Source organism: Cupressus sempervirens, chromosome 2 (genome assembly GCF_028749045.1).
Source record: "Cupressus sempervirens isolate cs-2001-9-10 chromosome 2, ASM2874904v1, whole genome shotgun sequence".
NCBI lineage: Eukaryota > Viridiplantae > Streptophyta > Pinopsida > Cupressales > Cupressaceae > Cupressus > Cupressus sempervirens.
Genome location: NC_143119.1, coordinates 530,066,284 through 530,086,425, shown reverse-complemented (window position 1 = coordinate 530,086,425; position 20,142 = coordinate 530,066,284). Strand labels below are relative to the sequence as shown.

At 32.0% G+C, this 20,142-nt stretch overlaps 1 pseudogene; it reads right to left on the bottom strand.

Annotated features, from left to right (window-relative positions):
- Nucleotides 1-689: 689 nt before the first annotated feature.
- On the bottom strand, nt 690-8,565 carry LOC149573294 (small COPII coat GTPase SAR1A pseudogene; annotated as a pseudogene).
- Between the last annotated feature and the right edge of the window lie 11,577 nt (nt 8,566-20,142).

Sequence of the window (20,142 nt, the reverse complement as noted above, 5' to 3'; positions counted from 1 at the left end):
AGAAAAAGGACTAAAGAAAGGGAGCCTAAAAAATAGAAAGGCTTTAATGTAATAAATGGAGAATAAAAACAAAGAAATGTTGTGCCATGACACCATAAAATTAAACCTAGATTTTAACAATTGATTGTAGGTTGCCTCCAACAATTTTTATTAGTGGTAATCTAGATTTTAAATTTGGTTCTATTGAAAAGCTATTAGAATTGACTACAGACCCATAGTCCATTCCTTCAGACTTAGAGGAACACTAAAACGAATTAAATAACATAAAAGCTATATTTATTCAGAATTTTTTTCCCAATCATGTAAGCTTCATATTCTTATGGCACAAATATCTAATAAAACTTTCTAAATCCTTAAACTAGAATAGAAATTTTCATTATATATTTTTTCATCAACCATATTAAGTCATAATTGTACGAATTCCTAAATTTTGAAAAGCTAAGAAACAACTACAAAAGGAATAATCCTATATTTGTTCTTCCTCAAAACAATTACATTGTCAGGCTCAAACCTAAACAAAATTACACCTGCACTAAATTGAATATACATGATTCATGTATCAACTATGATGATCTAGTTAATTAATTAATAATGCATCACAAATATTTCTCCCATTAGAACTCACCCCCAAGTATAATTCATTTCAGATACATTGACATATTTGGATTAAACAAATATTATGATAAACTCTATTTGATATACTGTGATAACTACTTAATACCTTCACCATATCCCATTTTTCTAAGAATGCTATACATGAAAAACCTCAATAGGTCATACACTAGAACCTGCAAAATTGATCTTTCCCTTCAAGTGGTGTAATTTTCTAACCTTTGGTAATATCAAATCTCCTCTTTTGATGTTGCATACTTTTTTAATTCTACAAATCGCTCTTTATTAGAAACATCAAAACTATACACAACAACATTCACCTTGACATAGTAATCCCTTAAGACTCTCCTAGTAATCTGATGGTCACCTAGATCAAAATCCTTAAATTTGATTTTCCCAATACTAAGTTCTTCATATGTGGCATAATGTGTAGGTTGAACTAGCTACTTGTCTTTCAACATATGTAGCAAGCTAGTCTTCCCCACATTGTCAAGACCTAGGAATAATATCTTTGCCCCCTTCTACCACAACCAAAAGGTGGTTAGAATGTTATAGATCCAATCAAACAAAACCTCTTTGACCCCTTGTCCACAAAAACCCTAATAACATGGCCAAAAAATGAATTGAAATAGTGGCTCAAAACAAAAGATTGGTTTGAATTATAGCCTAATGGGTGTCCAAAATTATAATCAGAGCAGAAAACTAATGCACCACTAGATCATAATGAAAAATCCTATATTGTCTTACTTGATATGAAGATTTTCTAATAATAAGTGAAAAATGGTGGGAAATAGAAACAACTAGATCATAAAATTAATCTTACACATATCTTCTTCCCAAAACTATTGGCACATGCTGATTAATTCAATGGAAGTTCAAGTGAGTCAATGGGGTCCCCTTGATGTGCAAAATATTCTCAATGTAGCTTACAGAAGTTTATTCTAAAATATTTTTATTTTTCTTCCCAAAATTTTTACCATGCTTTTTTCAAGTGTAAATGAAAATGTAAGAAAATTTTGTGTTCAAATAAAATAATAGTAGTTCTATTTTTTGTTATAATAATTAAAGTAATAATTCAAATATATAAGTTAAAAAATTAATTACATCTTTAAAAAATATCTTAAAATACATCTTTATATAATATTAAATGAATGATTTTAAATTTGTTTATAATTCTAAAAATTAGAGCTCAAAATAAATCAAATATCAAATTAGATGATGGAAAAATGATATTACTTTAAATCAAATATCAAATGAGATGATTCAAAAATGATAGTATTTTCCAAACACACAATCTGGTAATAGAAATACAAATATCACTCATAGAATCAAAATAGAAAAAAAAATGAATTAAAATATTTTTCTTTGTTTCATATGAATGTTCTATAAACAAAATGCACAGTCACTCTTAACCTATTCTTGGTGTTGATTTTTGAACAGACAATTCACTCAAGCTTTGATAGATATTTTTTTGGTTGCATATTACTTCATTGCTCTATTTGGGAAGATTTTTCATAACAATAGTTAAAGTCCTTTCTTGATCAAGTTTGTGAAGAGTGAAAACCTATATAGCATGTTTTCTTAATACTATTATCAATGTTAAAAATTGAACTCTTGATGTGAGGAAGTCTTTGTACTAATTATGTAAGAAAATGCTTTAGTAGTTAATGATAGTAGATTAAATTGCATTGGTGGAAAGTTCTCTAACTATGAGATTTGACAACATTTATAGTGTTCATTGTAAATGCGTGATGTTTGAGACTAGAAGGTAACAAGGTTGATAATAAACTTAATGTATGCAACGACCTCACACAATGAAATTTCAGCATTTTCAATGGTTTGTTGAATTAATTAATGCAAGATAAGAGAAATAATTAATATATTTTGTTGTAAAAATATACTATGATGATTATCCAATATTAAATATATTTTATATATCATACTTTTTAAAGATATTGTTACTATAACATTATATAATTCTCTTAGTATTAGATTTATTGAGAGTGTTTATGTTAAATAATAGTTTGAGCGACTAATTTTTTAGTCACTTATTTGATCATTTATTTAATAATTTTTGTTTGGACGACTAATTATTAGTGACTTATTTTTTTATTAATCATTTATTTGGTCACTTGACCTTGTAGTTTTACCCGATCACTAAATTATCCACATATTTTGTCACCTATAATTGTAAATTGCAAAGAAAAAGTAGAATGTGATTAGTTTTAGTTATATGACTAAAACTTTTATTCACATAGTCACATATTTGCCAAAATGTACTAGTGGATGCCTCCTTAGGCATAAATATTAGAAAAGATGAGAACTATCCATAAGTTCCCAACACAGGAGTTTTCAAGGAGAGCATATTAGAATCACAAAAACTTTAACTCTGAGAAAAGGATATAAAATTAAGGATAGGTCTATGATAAATCACTTAAATACTTCTTTGTGGTAATAGAAAGATGAACTTTTCTAGGAATTTTATAAAATCTATATTTTTCTAGTACATAACTCTAGTATGGGCGAGACCTATAAAAGCACTACATAATTCAATATTCAAGATAAAGCTATACTTTTTAATATTAATGTCTCGCACCATAGGAATTACAAGATTAGTTGTGATCAATTCTAGCATGTTATATCATTATAGCTATTTAAAAACATTGATAAGTTAACACCAAAATTTATAAACACATTTCTTATGTTGATCTCTAAGCCATGTTTCCTATTTTTGTCCAACACTTAGTCATTTTATAGGTAGAGTTGGTCAGTCATCATTGTGACCAAGTAACCCAATGAATGATGAGTATTTATGGACTTGTTTATGTTTTAGTATAAGTTGAGAAAGTTTAAGGTTGTTGAGCACCCTAGTGTAGACCAAGTCATAGTATATGATGAGTAAAGTTAAAGATGTTGAGCAAAGACAAGATAGTATATGTCTAGTGAGTCAGTTACTATTGAGCATACAAGAGCCAAGGGACAATATGAATATTAGCTATGACTGAGTATAAGCATACTCAAGTGTCAAGTAAACTATTTTTTGCATATGTATTTTTGATGGCATAAACACTTATATAAACCTTTTTGGCCAACTTCTATGCAAGATTGTAGGATTGTGGAGACAACAAGGAGGATATTACATATTTTTTTAGATGACATCAATCCTTAGGAAGGTAGAGTAAGAAATTAGAAAATTAGAAGGACTAAGCAACAAAAGGGAGAACTTTGGATCATTGATCATGATCTATAACATTTTCTAGTTGTCTATTTAAGAAGGGTTTAATCCCTAAATCAAGAAAATGATCGTACATATGCGAAAAGGTCAAGGAAAAAGTGAATAATGGCTATGTTTGATGATCAGTAGTAGAGATTAGATAGAGAAACCTAACAATGAAAGTATATAGCATAGTATAACAAATAAGGAGATCAAATCAATCAAGGAAAGAGAAGATCTATAATCTAGCATAAAGTGCTAAATAAAGGATTAGGTACCGAGACATTTTATCAAGTGTATCAGGGTAAATCTCTTAATAGAGTGGTTTTAACAAACCTATTGAAATCTCTTAACATAGTGCTTACTTAGTTGTAAGTTTAAATCCTTTAATCAAGGTAGACTGAATAAGTCTTGTAAGCTCTTAATAGGTTATATCACTAGAAGTGGTCAAAGATTATAGCCTTAACATGCATAGGTGTAGTAGTGAAGATTTGTGGGTATTATTTACACCCCAATTTTACCTTCACTTTGGAGGGTTTATGGGTAACCAAATCTTTTGTGTTATGTGTTTACATTTATTTTCATGTTGATGAATGTGATGCATACTTAGATCCATTTCGGTATTATAGTTTAGGGTTGTATGGTATATGATCTAGATATGAGATGAGAAAATGGTGAATGTACTTGTTTTGTTTCAAGAAGTTAAAAGTTTTGTAGATCCTGATCCACCCACCTCTTAGTATCTTACTTATTAAGACTTCCAACATTCTTAAACATATTTTAGAATATAGAGTATTGTGGTATGACTCACAAGATATTATACCTTCTCAATCATGAATTATGAAACATGGATACATACTATATGGAATTAAGAAAATAAAGTAATACCACTTGATGAATAATCATCACCCATACTTACATAAAATTCAAGAGATAATGAGACTAAAAGTTTTAGAGAGTCATTTATTCACTAATATATTTGGGCTCAAATTGTGATGGTAGGCTATCACAATTGTGATGACCACCTGTCATAATTGTGATTACCACCCATTGCCCAAGTGAAAGTACTAGGAATTGGCTCCCATCGGATGGGCATCAGACTTTTTCTATTGCAAATTGTGATGAAAAGTGCTTGCATTGCAATTACGATGCCTATAGCCATTACAATTTGAAAGAAAGAAAGGGAAAGAGTCCACATTCACTCTGTGGATATTGTGATTCTCTACTATCATGAAAACAATGACTTACATTTTTAGTATGTTGTCACAAATGTGATGGCTATGGTGTAGAGCCAATGGGAACTCATCGGATAGGTCATTGCAATTGTGACATCTTGTGACAATAATGTTGTTGGACTGATGACTACCCATCGGACATGCCATCACAATTGAGACAACATGCGACGACAATGTTGTTGGAGCAACAACAAAAAAAAAAAAATTTTTTTGGTCAGGATGGAAAAGCTATGATCAATGTGATCATTTAAAGAGTGTGTGTAAATTATATGAGCCAATGCCTTACGATTCATATTTGCAAGGTGTTTGATAAGTTGAGGGAACAACTAATCATTCTTGTTAGATGGGAACAACTGATTGTTCATTTTATATGAGCCAATGCCTCATGATACAACATTTGTCAGAAAACTTGGGGGCCATAAGGAAAACCAAGATTGAATAGTACAAGTTTGGTTCAATACTTGTTTGTTTATTTTTCTATGTAGAAAACATTTCCTTCTTTTGGTAAAGTTTCATAGAAGACAAATAGATCTATTTCAGTACATATATGTGAATATTGAGAAAATTGGAGAAAATTTTGAGTCTATAATGACTAGATACTTTGAAGAGTTTAAGAAGTCAATGAAACAAAGACAAAGGATTTTGGTGTCACTAGTTGAGAAATGTTTCTATGATGTTTGATTTCTATAAATGATATTGACTTCACATATGTTTAGGTTGTAGTTCTAAGGGTGAGATGGCTAAATCCTTAGGTTATGAGATAAATGTGGATGAGGCATCTAAAGAAATTACTGGTTTGTTGGTAGAAGAAATAGATAAGAAAGCTACAACCTTTGGCAATTATGATGTAGCCAAGTCAAAGATAACTATGGACTTGAAGATTGCCTTTGTAATAAGGAAGAAAAAAAAAATTGTTAAGAAGCTCAAACATGTAGTATTAATGAACAACTATTTAGTATTAATGAACAACTATTTTCATCACATGGATGTGAAAGTTGCATTCCTAAATGGGATCATTAGTGAAGAAGTCTACATATAACAACCTGAAGGATTCACTATAAAGGATAAAAAGTTGTATGTATGTAAACTCAAGAAAGCACTCTATGGTCTTAAGCAAGCCCCTCAAGCCTGGTATGAAAGGATAGACAACTATCTACCCAAACTTGGATACTCAAAGAATGAAGCTAATTCAAACATATACTTCAACACCTCAAAAGATGAGATGTTAATACTTGTATTATATTTTGATGACTTACTAATAACTTGAGATGATCATTTGATTGAAAAATGCAAGCAAGAACTCATAGCTAAATTTGAGATGAAAGATCTAAGGTTACTACACTATTTTTTGGGATTAGAAGTTATTCAGAAAAAGGACCATATCTTCTTACATCAAGGGAAGTACACTGAAGATATTCTAACTAAGTTCATAATGATGGATGGTAAACCTTTACCCACTCCGATGGAAACAAACTTGCACAAGTTAAAAGAAGAAGCTATAAAATTTGAAGACATCAATCTTACTCACTTCAGACAAATTATTGGATCACTTATATGTCTTGTAAATACTAGACCAAACATATGTTGTGCTACCAATGTCCTAAGTTTTTTAATGTATAAATCTAAAAAGATTCACTTAATGACTACAAAACATGTCCTAAGATACTTACAAGGAAGACATCGGTCCTACTCACTTCAGACAGATTATTGGATCACTTATATATCTTGTAAATACTAGACTAGACATATGCTATGCTACTAATGTCCTAAGTCCTTTCATATATAAACCTAAAAAGATTCACTTAATGACTACAAAACATGTCTTGAGATACTTACAAGGAACTATTAGTTTTGGTTTAAAATATAAAAATGTTGAGATAAATCTTGAAGGATATACCAACTTAGATTGGGCAGGTTGCTCTACAAATCAAAAAAGTACTACAGGTTGTTGCTTCAGTCTTGGGTAAGCAACAAAGTAACATGAATCAGACTCGACAAGGGTAACTTGACTCATGACCTGGCTCAGACTTGGCAGTGACTTAGCCGTGACTCGGCAGTGACTGAACAAAGTGAAAAAACCTCAAAATTTTGAATTTTTTTAAGATTTAAAGAATATTCCATGCACCCATTATTGAATAAAGCTTAACGACACAATAAAATCATTAAATAGAAGATAATTTTATCACAATGCACATACTTAAAAGTCAAACATACATCGATTACATAAGTACAATACTATAAAGGTAAATTGCTAAGTACTAGTAACTAAACAATAACTAAAGCAAATATTATAAAAGTAAAACATAAAATCGTATATAAAATGATAAATCCATGCAACCCATCAAAATTTATATGTATTATGAAATCCAACACATCAATAGTCATCATCAAATGTTCTAAATTCTATCATATGTTAAGTTAAACAAAAAGTTAAAACAAGACTATAGCTATGACTCCTAGTCCTCATTGTCATCATCATCATCGTCATTGTCATCCTCATCCTTATCCTCATGCTCATCCTCATGCCTAGCCTCAACCTCAAGCTTAGTATAATCTATAAAATTCCTCTTACTAAGGCATCTAAGGTAGGTCCTAGATGACTAATTAGCCATAGCATCAGCCTGTGAGGTGCAATTGTAGTCTCTAGCTCTGCCAATGCCTCTAAGATGTCACTAGGAACAATTGGAGCTCTCTAGTCATCTGTTGCCATAGCCACAGCTTCAGCCTATCCCTCTCTATCTACCTCGTCAACCCACTATAGGTCCTCTCATCAAAGACAAGATCAATAACCTCAGTGATCCACTCAGATTCTAGATCAACCTCTTCTAGAGTAATCCAAGAGGTGTCACTATCCAAAATCTCCCTGGTCCTAATGTGCAGGTTGTAATGCACAAAGACTAGCCTATTCATTTTCTCCACAGACAACCTATTATGCCTCTTTTAGTGGATGTGCTTGAACATGCTTCAGTTGCGCTCACATCTAGAAGTGCTACTTGGCTAGCTCATTTTGCGGATGGCAATTTGCTAAAGGTTTTGGTTGAAGGCCCAAATATTTGCTACCATCTATTTGAATTTTGAAAAAAGTAAAAGAAAAAAATATTAGTCTCATTTCAAAATTTGAACTTTAAAGCTATAAATTTACAAACTAGATTGTATAAGGCTTAAGCTGCAATTTTTACCTGGCTGCAATTTTGTACGACTTTCTTTGCAAATTTGACTTTAAAAAATAGGCCCTGATACATTATTATAGGCATCCATCTCAAGCAATATATATGTGGCATTAGTGTCCATCTTTGATATCACAGTATATAGGCCACTAAGAACCTCCTCATCTACCTTGAAATTTTCACAGAAATGGTATGCCATATTGAGGTAATAGGCTACTACGTGGATGGGCTTAAGAAGTTGGTTTGGCCATCCCCTATCAATTATGTCCCAACTACGGTCATAGTTTTCCTTAACTCTTACATATTTGACCTTAATAGCCTCCTTGGCCCTATCCATGCCCTCATATATATAGCCCATAGAGGGCTTCTCCCATTAGCAACTCCTAGGAGGGCTACAAGGGGCTCAGTGATCTACAAAACAATTAAACAAAAACATAATTTAATGAATGATGAAACTTTGCAAAGTTGCACAATGAATTTTTTTTTTTAAAAATGTATGTGATAATTTAATTTATAAAATTTTAAGACTTAAGCTTTTAAAATTACCTCTACAATCTTCGAACATGGCTCCCAAAAACCTTCTTCATCATAAATGCATTTTGTTACATCTACCCCTGTAGGGGTGGTGGCAAAGGAGGAGGAATTCCATTCTGGACCAAAAAACATACACCTCAAAGCTAACCTTGAACTTAGCAATGATTTTAGTGTGATAAAATTAGAGGCAAATCTTGTGATATCGGGACAAGCCAACTCCTTTGCCTTTGAGTATTGCCTTATAATGTTGAGGACCAAGGCATGATTATAAATGAACTTACAAAGATTTTTGGCCTTAGCAACACATGATTTCACCCATTCAAACTTTCCAATATCCTTTAACATTAGGTTGAGGCAATGGGCCGCACATGGAGTCCAAAATATTCTTGCATGTTTCTCTATGAAAGGTTTTCTTGCAAAAATTTTAAACTAGTTAGTAAACAATGAATTTTTTTGATGTATTAAAAAACTTTTAATTTTCAAAATTTAATGAAAAACTAAAATAATTTTTTTAGAACTTAGAAAGTTAGAAACTTAGAAGTTAAAATTTTACATGTAGCAACATAATTAGCTACATTATCAGTCACCACTTGGACAACATTCTCTTCCCCCACCTCCCTTATGACCTCCTCAATAGCCTCACATAAGAATTTTTCATTTTTGACATGTGAGGAAGCATCTATAGACTTAAAAAACATGGTGGATCTTGAAAGTGAAAATTAGAAAAAATAATTATCATTCCAGAATCAATAGTCAATAAAAAAAAATTTTAGTTATTCAATAATACATTAAATTTTAGACTTCAAGAAGTAGAGGATGATGAATTACCTCTGCTAGAAACAAGAAAATTTAGGAGGGTCTTATTCCTCCTATCTATCCATCCATTCGTCATAATGGTACACCCTTTTTGGGTCCAAATCTTTCTATGGTCCTCCAACTCAAGTTTAATCTCCTCAACCATTTCTAGTAAGAGGGGGCCACTCAACTCATCTTCAATGGGGGCTTTAAACCCTGCACCACAAATGGAAACCACATCAATCATCCCCTGCCAATAAGGAGTCCTATTACATTTTAAAAATATTTTAATTAGCATATTTCAAAATTCAAATTTTAAACATCAAGTTAAAATTATAAAATTGAATTTAAATTTTAAAACTTAGAAGTTTAAAATGTAAAATATAAAATATAAATGAAGTTGAAGTACCTAGCTATTATAAATGGAATGTTGCAGAAAAACCAAAACTTGCAAATTGCTCTTATTCTAGCCCAAGCTCTCAAGTGAGGGTTGTGCACTAAGAGTGGAACATGGTACAAAAAAATTATCCAACCTAGATTTTCTAACTCTAGGATGAAAGGTAAAGCCAGTACTACTAGAAGGGGCAGTGGCTGCAACACCACTAGTAGTGCAAGGAATAGATGTACAAGAAGTACAACTAGCCAAAGCACTAGGAAGATAGGGGGGAAGGGAAGAACCTTCTCCAACACAACCTACTAAACCTAGCTTGGGTGTAAAACTAGACACAGAAACATTTCCAGATGAGCGTGGAATGGAATTAGAACCAATCTGAGCTAACTCTACTAATTGTTTTTGTTTTAATTCCTTTTCTTGTTCATATTTTTCTAAGGCAACATAACAAAAACGTTGAGCCTCAATAGTTGCAGCTCTAGAAGGCTTAGTATCATGACCATGTATGCTAGCAATATCGTATTTCAATCTATTTATCCCCCCACTATTAGCGACCTTACAAAATAGGCATTTTGTTTGAGTTCTACCTCTACCTGGAAAGTCTATGGTGTACTTCCAACACTCATCTTTTTTATTTCCTTTAGAGAACTTGGTTTTTTTAACCTCTAGGAGCCATTATGAGTAAAAAAAAATGTAAAAGTTGTTGCAATAAGACATTTTAGACCAAATATTACCATTTAAGCATTGTATTTTATGAAGATCTAAAGTTTTAAAAAAAGAAGAAAAAAAACCCCATAAACATACCAAAAAAATTCATCTAAAAAACCCATAAGCATAGAGAAAAAAATCATCAAAATCTAAAAAATCAACTCTTACCTCTTTGAAATGCTTTGGGAAGTGTTGAGAAGAGCTCCTATAAACTCCTTGATGATCTAAATGCAAGCTCCAATGTCACAAATGCAAGCTTTTCTCCTCTTCGTTTCAGCTGGTTATAAAACAATAACACTCTATTTCTCTTCTTCCTCTCCTTCTCTTTCTTCTTCTCACAATAGAGTGTTATGAAAACCATTTTAGGGTTATAAGAATAACAAAGAAGAAAAAATATTTAAAAAACATGATTTTTATCATATTTTAACCCAACTAAACATTTTCTTCCATGGCTAGGTCAAGTTACTCATGACTTGTGAGTCACGACATGACCCAAGTTAGGTGAATTAGGCAAGTCATGTCACCTGACCCGTCGAGATCGAGTCATAGGTCATTTGGACTCGATAGGTCATTAGTGACTCGCTGACTCGGGTGACTCGCCCAACTCGCGACGAGTCACATTACACTGGTCAGTAATGATATCTTGGTTCAATAGAAAATAACTAGTTGTTGCCTTAAGTTCTATTGCAGTGGAGTATGTAGCTACCTCCATGGGTGCACATAAAGTAGTTTGGCTCAGGAAACTATTATTCGGATTATTTGGAAAATCCCTAAAACCTGCAGTGATTCATTGTGATAATCAAAGTTGTATCAAACTTTTTGCAAATCCAATTTTCCACAACCAGTCAAAGCATATCTAGACCCCTTATCACTATATAAGAGATATGGTTGGTAGAGATGTTATTAAATTAAATTACATCAATACAAATGAGAAAAATGCTAATATTTTTACCAAACCTCTTACAAAGTTAAAAATTGTGTACTCCAAAGGAAAACTTGGTATGACATTGTTGTAAATGCATTTATTAACTAATATATTCATGAATATAAAGTATTTTTCTTGCAAGCTTGTGTTGTGAAAAGTGACAACTTTTCTTGTGAAAGGTGATGACAAATCTTGTGTTCTGATCCTATTTAAAGTGACAACTTTATTATAGTTGATCTATCTTCAAACATAATTTTTTGAAGTTAGGGTTATCCTTGTTCTTTGGTCTGAATTTTTTCGGACACATTGATAACCATCATGGTTCTTCGGGGTAGATTTTGCTAAACACCATGAAAACCCATTGTGTTTTTTTTGGGGGTTACACCTTGCCAAACACTATGAAAACTCCTTAATTTAGAAGATGTTTTAAGTTACTTTCAATTTTCCCTCTTGCTAAAGAGGGAGTGTTAAGTATATTAGCTTTGTGAAAATTGAATTTAAAACATCTTGTTAGTAAATCAAATTATGTAAATTTTATCATAATTTTTAATCATTTTCATATATATATATACAATAGTATATTACATTTAAGGAGCATTTAATCTTTGGCTTAATACCTTTATAAATCTTCACTTATCTCATTAATGCCATCAACATTTCATTTTAAGTCTATCGGATTTGATAGTATTGAACTTGTGTTACAACCTTAACAACCGACAGATGGTCATTGTTTTAATTAACTGATGGGACATGCCTTTTGGCATAGCCCTGTACTATCATATAAAGGTGCTTTGAGTAAGACCAAGATCAATAACCAAGACAATCATCGATGCTCTCAATAGCACTTCATTAATATTTATTTAATTTCACTTTCAAGTTTATTACCATATCATATAATATTATCTTATATTAATTAATTGAAATTTCAATTATTAATATATAGATATTATATAAAGTATTTAAAGATCCACTTCAATACTTCAGGTCATGCAAACTATTATTTTGAAATTGAGATTTATGCCAAGTAGAAGATCCATTAAACTTTACATTAATTAAGGGAATAAGTTAATTTTGTTCTCCCTCTAGGTAGGTTGGCCTACTTGAAGAGGAAAAAAGTTTGGTATAAGAGGGGCTTCCCCTCCTCTTATTTCCTCATTCCTTTTCCTCCTCCTCCTTGGATGTGCGATTTTCTTCTAAGGAGGTGAATTTTCAGCTTGGGCAATTTTTGGGACAAATTTTCCATTTCTTAGCAACATTTTTCTCCTCTTTTCTTGGGTAATTTCTGTCGTAGGGTGTTTTGAGGGGGGTTATATCCAATTTTTTGTAGAATTGGGCAATTTTTGAGGTCCAATTTCTCCATCCTTGGCAGCAATTTCTCCTTCCAGCTTTCATGATTTTTATTTGCCAAAATGCAAGGTAATTTAAGGTCTATTTTTTGGCAAGTGTGGGCAATTTCAAGGAAGTTGAAATTCTAATTTAGGGCAGATTTTTGCAAGGTTGGTGAGTTCTAATTTTTTCTAGGGCATCATATTTTGGAGGAGGAACTGAAACTTACCTGATTTAAATTTGAAAAGACCTAGTGATTGGTAAAGGCAGATTTAAGGTGAAATTCTATTCATTTTTAGAGGTGAAGATTGGTTCTAAAGGCATATTCTATTCGCTGTTCTTGCTTGGTTCATTTCCCTTATCTTCTTCTTGCACTTTTCATCCAACACTTCAACATTTCCATTGATAGGCTAAAGTTGGGAGATATAAGTGTAGATTTCATGATAGGACACTTGGAGAGGAAAAAATAAGCTAGACCACCCTAGGATTGAAGTTTGGAGATTGATAAATGTATTCCATCCCAAGGTAACGAAAAGACAGAAATAAGTGGTAGTCCCATCCCTAGGAAAAAAGTTTGGAGATTGATAAGTGTAGAGATAGGACTTGGAGAGGCATAAATAAACTAGATTCTATCGATAGAAAGAAAGTTGGAGATTGATAAGTGTTGTCTATATCAAGATTCCATCAATAGAATAGAGGGGCATAAATAAGTGTTTAGGATGGTAGATGTTAGTACGAGAAATAACCCAAAGGGAATGAATACCAAAAAAGACAAGGAAAACATGATGCCTAAGACCACCTTCTCAAAAATGAGGCGAATAAGTGATACCAATAGCGGCACAATGAACATGGTATAGTTGAAGGATAGATTGAAGGAAGGACAATCCCCCATGGCGAAGAAGATCTACAAGAGTGAAATTGTACATGTGACAACTTTCCCTCCTACATTGCCTCTAGAATTAGTAACAAAATGTGCATCCCAGTTTGATATTGTTACCATCATTTTTGATGAAGGGAAGAGAGTGTTGACTAACATTAGTGGACAAGTGGTCAAAGAAGTATTCAATATTCCCCAACATAGAGGCATGATGATGGATCAAACAACCAAGTTCTTTTAGGGTAACTAGGAGGCCTACTTCATTCATCTAAAGTAGAACTGGTTACACAAAGGCAAGAAGGGAGTTATCAAGTAATCAAATCTCACCAAGTCAAATTTTGAACCGAAGTATGGTGACCTTATTGTGCTTCTCAGCTAAATCATGGGCGTGGCTCAAGGTATGCAATTTGAGAGCTAGATGTATTATTTTATTGATGAGATTGAAAGTGGAAAGAGAAAATTTGATTGGGCTAGAATCATAAGTGAAAATCTAGAGTTGTAACTTAGGATAGTGCAAAATCAAAAGCAATTCTATATGGGATCCTATTTCTATCTAATTGCAAGACTAAATGAAAATCTTGGACTTAACGCCTTAGGAGTGATTGGCAATAGGCCAAGGCAATGTTTGGTGCATAAGTGCTATCCACAACTTCATTTTCACAACACCAAAGATTATAAGATGTTTTATGACACCTTTGCCATGAAGACAGTAAGGATATTGTAAGGGACACCTGTTAGAAGGCTTTCAACACAAGCAAAAGTAAAAGTTAAGAAGTATGAGAGTTGGTTCATCCAATTTCTGCAATTCACATATATTAGAGTAGTAGGAAGTATAGTTTGTCCCAAGAGACTTCCAAGGTACCCACCCAACAAGATAGTTTTGATGGAGTTGACTAGGCAACATAAGCATTATGACAAGATGATGAAACTTAAAGATGAGACAGGGATTACCTTCTCATTTGGAATAGGCAATGATAGTTTCCTTAATCTTGTCGCCTTTTTAGTTGTGGAGAAGGAGTTAGAGTGATATCATCTAGGATGGTATAGAGCAAGATAAGGATTCAATCCTAATGGACTTATCGAGGCATTTCATGAAAACACATTCAAACATATTCCTACTATGGAAGATTTTTGGGCCAATGCACAGGATGACTTTCACATGAGAAAGCTAGCTTTCTCAAGATTTTCAGTGGGTATGATCAGAGAAATTAGTTGGAGAGGCCTTGATATTCCTAATCAATTGGAAGATCATGAAATTTTTTAAAGAGACGATTATGATACAATAGATGGAATAGAATTGGGTCCAGTGAATTGGGATGATCATCGAGATCCTTCCTTAGAGGTAGTTACAAGGACAATTGATCTACACATTGAGTCATGGTACAATGAGTAGTTAATGCAGTTACAAAGTCAGAAGATATGCCTTACCTATGAGAAGATGAAACTAGAGGAAGAAGGTCTAGTGGAGTTAGTCAGGCAAAAAGGTGAAGGCAGTAGCCAACAACAAAGAATAGTTAAGAGCAAGAAGAAAAATTTGGAGGTCGAGAAAAGTAAAGAACATCAGGAGCCTCCAACAAAGAGACAAAATGCAGTGCCATCAAGGGAGAGCATAATTGAGATTAGGAGCTAAGGGGTTAATACAAGTAGACAAAGGGTCTCGATAGAGGTGAGCTCTGATTCAAAATCCAATGGTTACAATGACAGTACTGAGTATTCTCCTCTCTTGGAGAACCAACATGGAGATGGTGTGATAGTCACTAGTAAAGAAGAGGATAGACCAATTGATAGTGAGGAAATAAGCCAGGCACCTGAGGCTGTTGGTGATGCTTTGCTAGTCAAACAAAATTCAGATTTGGGAAGATGCATTGCACCACTATGGTTAAGGAAAATGTTTATGCCAAGGGGTGAGGTGGTGACCATAGGAGTAGTTGAAGATATTCAAGGGTTAGTGGAAAAAAAAGATAGTGAGAAACAAAGACAATTGCAGAAACGATGGCAAAGGTAATCAAGAGCAATGATGAGGGTCATCGAAAAGTTTAGATTGCTATATCAAAGGTTAGCAAGGTAGTAGATGAAGTTGTAGACCAAGAGTGGGTAAAAGCACAAACCTGTGTCACCTTTTATAAAGGAGAAGTGATATCAGAATTTAAAGTCTTCAACTTTAACAAAATAAAAGTGGCATTTGTGTTTAGAATTTGAAGATGATGTAAACTAATGAAATGTGTAAAATTTGATGAAGTTTATGTCTATAAATTTATTTTTTAAATTGAGTGAAAAAATTATTTATTTTTGAATTTTTAAAGTGTATTTTTTAATTTTTTAAAAATACTAAAAATATAGAGTTTTTTTCCCGTCAAACAAATATATGCAAATGTTCATATTTTGGTTTGATTTTGGAATATGTTACAGTTAACATGTATACCTAGTGCACCGAAAAAAATAAATTGAAATTCGGCTAATATTTTTGAAGTTATAACTGGTCAAAGTCAAAGTTGTTAGAAATTGACAGTTTTTTTCTCCCGTCAAACTTTTTCCATCAAATCTACATATTTTTTAAAACAAATTACATATTCTTGAAGAAGACTCTCTCCTCCAGTGCAACATTAAAAAATAAATAAAAAATTTAACATGATTTACTATTTTTTCTTATTTTTGAATAGACATCTTCCTGAATCTTAAGATAGCTACTTGTAATATTTTCAAATTATAACATATTATTCATAATCAAAATTTTTAAAAAATTATATGATCATAATCGTGACTCTGAGAACTACAAAAGCATATTTTAAGTTTTAAAAAAAACTTCAATTTAGTAGGTCAAATTGGTCTTCAAAGTTAGATGTTTACAAAAGTTCTGATTTTTGCTTGTTTGGCTACCACATATGATGCCACATAGATTGTTTCGGCCAAAACAGTTTCGGCCGGAATAGTTTTGGCCGAAACCCCTGTCAGTAGATTAAACCGCCAGCGGTTAATGTCACTGTTTGATATAAAATAATTTTATTTTTCTTTTTAAAAAAATTAAATATATAGGACAACGAAAATTGGAAGAGGATTTTCAAAAGACAATTAATTTTGAAGCAATTTTCAACAACTATTCTGCGGATTTAATCAATATTGCAAAGGATCGAATATTTTGAGGGTGATTTTTTTCTTGTCTACTTATTTTTATTTTTATGTATTATATATTGAACCATTAGCTGATATTTAGTGAAATCTAAATTTATTTGTTTTTGTTTCTATAGATTGAAATATTCAATGGGTAGTAAAAGGAAAAGATCAAGGAAATATGATAGAAAAAGAGATGACAAAATGAAAGGCCATACAAAACATAATCAAAACCAACCTACTGAAATTCTTGAATAGGATGAGATTCATGAAGAAAATAAAAGTAATGAAGAGGAAGAAATTGGCAGTTCTATTGATAGAGACAAATTAGAAAGCACAAAAAATTTGATGGATTTGGATGAAGAACTATTTTTTAACCAAATTCCATCTAAAGATATGATAAATGATAACACTATCAGAAAGCATTGTTAGAACATGTGGGATGAATATTTCAAGGATAAAAGTATATTTGGACAGGCACAATTATTTGTCAAGTTATTTAGGAGAAAAGATATGAGACCTGTTTTAGAGTTGTTGGGTGTTGATAACAGGATAAGCCATGCACATAATATTAATAAAACAATAGTTGAAAACTTGCAAAATGCTTATAACAAAATTGACAACACAACTCGAGGAGGTGATTTGAGTAATGCATGCAGAGCATTGATGAGTACTAAATCTAGTAGAAAATTGACACATAGAAAACAGGTACGTGCAATTTTTGATGTACTACATATATCTAGAAGAACTGTCTAGAGATACATCAAGAGGAGAAATATGTTAGATGATAACATTGAGAATAACTGGGTGAATATTTGTAGAGTTCCTCGAAAAGATAAGATTTCTGAAGAAGTAAAAAGATAAGTTATTGAATTTTGGACCACACATTCTCGTGTTTCTTCCAATAGGTGTGATACTATACAAATTAAAGATCAAGAAACAGGGGCCAAAATTGAACATCCAAAACATTTCATAGATATAACTCAAAGTGAATTATTTGAAGCATTCAAACAAGAATTTTCAAATGTCAAAATATGTCAGAGAATGTTTGAGAGTTTACGTCCTTCCTTTGTATGCATAAATAAGATGCATGAAACTTGTTGTTGTAGAAATCATGTTGAATTTGGTCTACACTTGCAATCATTTAAAAAAGTTATGGTAGTACTTGATCTTAATTTGGTCATCCCTAGCAGTACAACACAATTTGTGAGGTCCATATTATGTGATAAATTAGAAGATTCAGATGAATTCAAAGTGCAATGCATCAAAAATCAGTGTGAAGATTGTGGAAATTTACACAAATTTTTTGAAATTATGCAAGTTGAGAATATTAATGAATCCACACCAATTTCATGGATTAGATATGAATATGAGACATACCAAGATAATAGAGGAGATGAATCAAAAAAATTGTATTGAAGGAGAGTGATTTGCATTATGATGAGTTCATGACCAAGTTCCGTCCATTGATATATCCACATATCCAACATTGTCATGGTGCACAATGGCAAGCTAAACAATTTAGTGATTCCAAAAATTGTTTTCCACCTAGTTCTATACTTTCAGTTATAGATTTTTCTGAGAATTATACATTTTCACCTCATACAAAGCTCCAGGGTCAATATTATCATTCTGAACAAGTTGCAATATTTGTGCAAGTGACCTATAGACATGCACAATTTGAGGTGGATCAGATAGAAAGATTGGATGAAAATGAATGCATCATCATCAAAGAGGTTCATTTCTATATTAGTGATGATAGAGTTCATGATAGGAGTTATGTGGCTCATTGTTTTGCAATGTTCTCTGAAGATCTTAGAAATCATGGAATAAATATTTTAGAGCACTAGATTTGGTCTAATGGATGTGTAGGTTAGTATACATGAAATAGTTACACATTTATTCCACTTTATTTTAACTTATATTTATTTGGACATGTATATTTCTATTTGATATATGTACACGGATAATTGTAGATACTTATCATGTTTCATGTTCACAGGACAATTCAAATATGCAAAAGCATTTAATTGGTTAGCAATGCAACATGCTAGAACCAATGTTAGGTTTTTATGGAATTTTTTTGAAAGTGGACACGGAAAAGGGGAGCATGATGGAGCAGGAGCATGTATAAAACGTGCGCTTCAACAACATGAACTTGCAAGTAAATATATGCATTTTTTAAATGTGCATATTTAATACTCTAGTAGCATATATTTTAAATTTTATATATACATGCATATTGTATGTACATACATGTAATAGGATAAAGAGCGCAAATCAAGTTGGTGAATGGTGCAAAGTTCATTTTGCTACTTGAGATACTGAATACAATAAGCATTACTTTTGGGAGGTGAAAGGTGAACTAAGTTATATTTATTTTTAATGTATTTTTCAAATCAAGTTGAGTTTTTAATTAAATATTTATTTTGAAATATGACAATTATTTTTTGTATTTGTAGCAAATATAGATCGATCTAATCTTTACAATTGTCAAACGATTCCTGGTATTAGAAGTTTACATCAAATGATGACTATAGGAAACCATAAAACTCCAGTAATTAAAATAAGAGAGAAAACATGTTTTTGTGATGACTGCATTAAAGACAATCTAGTGAGTGCATGTGAAAATATTGGGAATGGATATGTTTCACATTGGGATTTGAAGGAGATAGTTAGAAAGCCTCCTTTTGAAGATGTTGACATTGACATTGACATTCATGATCCTGTATATTTAGCTAATTATGAGCGCATTTTTGATTTAATTATGGCAGGTTTGTGTGCATATATACATATATATAAATTAATATACATGTGTATTTGTTTTTAAATTAATTTATATTTATCTATATTTTTATATACATGCAGGAGATATTTTTGCAATTCAAGCCTTACCAGATAATGCAGAAAATGTGGACTATTATATTTTAAGATGCACAAAAGCAAAACACAAGTTGCTAGAAAGAACTATAGATGCTGATCAATAGTCATATCCAATTGGATCAGTTGTTATTGAAGGAACATATTATCAACAAACAAGGGTAATTGATAGTGGTATTGAATTTATTGAATACAAGCCTGGAGAAAAGGTTTTACACTACAATAACCATGTTATAGCAACCAAATTACAATTTGAAGCAATACAAAGAAAAGGACGTCATGAAAATCAAAAGTGGAAATTGCCTATTGAAGAACATGAAAAACTTCTAGAGATAATAAAAAGTAGAGAGGATCCTAACAATACATTGTT